The sequence below is a fragment of the Pyxicephalus adspersus genome, chromosome 4, assembly GCF_032062135.1.
Source record: "Pyxicephalus adspersus chromosome 4, UCB_Pads_2.0, whole genome shotgun sequence".
Classification (NCBI taxonomy): domain Eukaryota; kingdom Metazoa; phylum Chordata; class Amphibia; order Anura; family Pyxicephalidae; genus Pyxicephalus; species Pyxicephalus adspersus.
The window spans coordinates 8,105,382-8,109,161 of record NC_092861.1 but is presented as its reverse complement, the minus strand read 5'-3'; the positions used below and the strand labels follow the sequence as shown (position 1 = coordinate 8,109,161).

The window sequence follows — 3,780 nt, the reverse complement described above, 5'->3', positions numbered from 1 at the left end:
GTACCTTTATAATAAAAATATATAAAAAAAAAAATCTGTTCTTATTAGATTATCTGATACGTCCCTGATCTGGGGACCATATATTAAATGGATTTTTAGGACAGGGAGATGGAAGTAGATCTTGCTCGGTCCACTCCACGCATCGACCTGGTATTGCAGTGCTTCCAGGAGTGGTGCAACTCTCTTATATGGTACTCCAAAGACAGAACAAGACAAAATCCTCAGGAAGAAATGGCAAGAATTGGCTGCAAATGGCAAGAAATAGCTGCAAATGCCCAGATGTCACATCTGACTGACAAACCTTTGGCCTTGGGGATTTGGGATCCACCTCAGAGGAATGCTTCAGGCAAGCCCTCTCTCCCCTGCTTGCTTGAAGCATATCTCCCCAGGTTTAAGCCCTCCAATGCTTTGTCCTTGGAGCGGTGGTGCCCGAGCGGACTGGTGTTTGGAGGCGGGCACCTGCCAGCCAGGTGTGCCTGGGCATCTGGGAAACACAGCTGGCCTCTCCTCTCACTACGACCGGCCCATACTGGGCCCACGGGGGCAGGCCCCCTAATGGGTTATCACTTCTCGTCCTTTTGGCGAAGATCTCTTAGGGATTTTCGCTGAAAGGAGTACCTTGAGTAATCCGCCAGTTAGCCTCGGCCCTATTGAGTTCCTAAGGGTTCTCAATTTGCTGCTATAATAGCCTACACCGGATGAAAGAGGGGGAGGAGTGATCAGGCTCACTAGTTTACTAGGGGTAGCCCTTTGGATGTCAATTTGCATATTCTGATCGATGCAAATGAGGCGAGCATGGCCGAGTCCATGAGGGAGCCTGAGGGAAAGGATGAGGTGCCTTTCTACGCTCGCATGAATAATGCGGTGCGGTTTATTTATGAAAAGAGAAGAAATTGATTTGCTCACAGATATGGTTGAAAGAATCCTTGGAGGACTCTTTGGGATACAGAAAAAAGAAATTATTGCAATTTATGAATTTCCTCAGAGAGCCACGTACGATGTGGTTTTTGGGTCGGATGTAATTTGCAAAGATTTTTTAATCAATTGGCAGAAGAAAGAAAAGATCAAGGATCTGGCTGGAGTCAGAATGATTCCACACATGAAAGAGGAAGTCCTGCTTGTGGTGAGGATGTTTTCTCCCTTTTTTTCTGTAGAAGACATTATGAGTTTCTTAAAGTTGTATTGTATAGAAGGGAAAATCAAAAGGAAAAATTCTGAACAAATTGGGGATTTGGACCAGAAAGTGGAAATTCGGTGTTAAATTTAAGGGAGAAATGAGACCGCCAGCAAGATTTCATCTAGGCAGAACAAATGGGGAATTATATTTCCCAGTAATGGGTTCCTTTTGTCGCAACTGTAAAAGTTATGGACACATGAAAGAGGACTGTAAATCACAATCTTGTTCTATGTGTGGGTCATTAGAACATGAGGCAGCTGAGTGTAATGGCCTTGTCCACAGCAGGGTGGAGTTTCTACAAAGCAGGTGGTAGATATGCCTGAAGAGGTAACTTCTAGTGTTTCAGGAAAGGTGTCAGGTTTACAAGAAAAACGAGGAAAGTGGAGAGAAAAAGAAAGAAGACCCATTACAAGAGCTAGACAGGATGTTAGGGATGATAGTGAGAGAAGGACCTGTAGAAGAACCACAAAGTGTAGCAGTAGAGAAAGAGTTTGGAAGGAAATAAACAAAAAGAAGCAAAAAAAGAGAGGAGTTGAAGTCTATGAAACAACAGAGAAGAATGGTTTGGGCGGATATGGAAGAAGATGAAAGAGTGGAAAGATTGATAAAAGGGGAGTTATCTTGTACTGCTGACTTTCTGTTCTTGAGAGGAATAATGAGCACAAGATTTGGTGCTTGTAGACCGACCTGGTTATACGAATGGCAAGAAAGAAAATTACAAAAATGGCAACTGAACGGCCTGAAATTCTTAGAGATAGATTAAAGATTCCGATGTGGTTGGAAGAAAAAATCAAAGAACAGAAAAGAGCCTTTATATATAATCTGTTTCTTTTAGTAAAAATGGAGAATGAATTTATTGTTAAAAATGTATTTAATTCTAATCTGCAAGGAGTAGTTATGCAGTACTAGTAATGGTGTCGTTTTGTTTATACTGAAGTGTTCAATTTGTAAAGTGAAGTGCTTTTTTGTTAGTAATATATGAAGAGAAAATTTGGTAGTATCATGTAGTGTGCATATAACATCTATATGAAATTATTTCTTTATGTATGAATTTAAAAAGAAAGTTTTTTTATGTTGAATTATGATTTTGCCCTTCGGCTAAGCTGAGGGCTTGTCATATATTTCTTAATAAAAATATAAAAAAAAAAAAATCTGCCTTTGCCCTTAGGGGTGTTGAAGCTTTTTAAGTGGATACGGTTACATTGGATCTCGCTTGGTCTATCCCAGCCATTTGGTCCTGGTGAGGTACCCTCTACTCGGCCCTGTAGGATCCTCGATTAAAGTTGACTTCACCAACTTGCTGCTATTGGGTTAGAGGCTTAGCCCTTGCCAGGAACGAGCTTGCGATCCTCCCTTACCCCCCACTTTTGTGTCACTACCCCGGTAGTGGACACCAAACTGCCTTTACAAAGGCGAACGAGCACAAAGAGCCCGAGGAGCCACAGAAGCCGACCATTGAGGACATCGAGGAAGCCGACGCCAGAAGCCGAAGCCCGAGGTGTCCGACACCAAGGCGAAGATGGCCTCCAAGAAGCAACAGGAAAAGAAAAAGCACCTGGAACAGGCCCAAGCCAGCCGGGTGCAGGAAGAAAGATCCTCCACCTCCGCCCCAGCTGCAGGAGCAGAGGCCAGCGGAAGACGCCAGACAGCAGATGGGGTTCCAGCCCTGGAACCCTGGATGAAGAAGATGGTCATCCTCCAACTGAAGGAGGTGAACAAAAGGGTCCCGGATATGACAGCGGAGGTTTTCGGAAGGAAGATGGTCATCGACCAAGGATTCTCCAAGGCGGAGACCCTCTCCATCCAGGCCTTCGTAAAAGGAATCTTCTACATCACATTTGTGTCCCTACAAGTGTGCAGAAGATTTTGGGAGAAAGTGAAGGCGGCAGAACCCGGATCTCCTTTAGGCAACTTTGTTGCCAACTCGCCCATTCAACGGGAGGAAAGAAGAGTCACGGTGTCCATGCACAGCCCTCACATCCCAGGACAAGACATCGCCACGTACCTGAAGAGGTTCTGCACGGTGCTGAGAGAGCCAACCCGGATCCTGGATGCCAACGGCTTCTGGACTGGTAAGTGGACCCTCACATGTAAGCTTAGGAGGGACCTCCTGCACTTGCCCCAGTGCATCAACCTCGGCCCATGCCCCGGAATCCTCCACTACGAGGACATGCCCCGGACCTGCAGAAGGCCATGTAGGTAAGGATTGCCCCGCAGTGTTCTGTAGACTCTGCCATGTCACAGGGCACAAGTCCAAGGACTGTCCTCGGACTAAGGTCTGCAACCTCTGCGGGGGAAAAGACCACCTATACCGGGAATGCCCCAAGAGGACCAGGTCCTATGCTGGGGTATTAAGAGGCACAGGAGGCGACAACCAAGGACACAACAACTGAGGGGGACCGTCCACCAGAGGTGAGTACAGACCCCCAGCTGTTCGAGGGCAGCCTACCCCCCTACCGGTCTCTACCAGACCACCCTCCTCCAATACCAAACAGCCCCACCCCCCAGGACCCCTCCCAGGCCACCTGGCCAAAAACTCCCCCCAGGTCCACTGGACCTGGCTCCAAACCCCAACCCTGCAAGCCCCGCCCCGATACCAACCC

General features: G+C 46.8%; 1 non-coding gene and 1 pseudogene across 1 annotated transcript; both read left to right on the top strand.

The window, feature by feature from the left end:
• Window positions 1–184, top strand: LOC140330273 (U2 spliceosomal RNA). The gene has a single exon (XR_011920731.1). It is a non-coding gene; the product is annotated as a U2 spliceosomal RNA (small nuclear RNA).
• A 2,512-nt stretch (window positions 185–2,696) lies between these two features.
• Window positions 2,697–3,570, top strand: LOC140329665 (zinc finger CCHC domain-containing protein 3-like; annotated as a pseudogene).
• The last annotated feature ends 210 nt before the right edge of the window (window positions 3,571–3,780 follow it).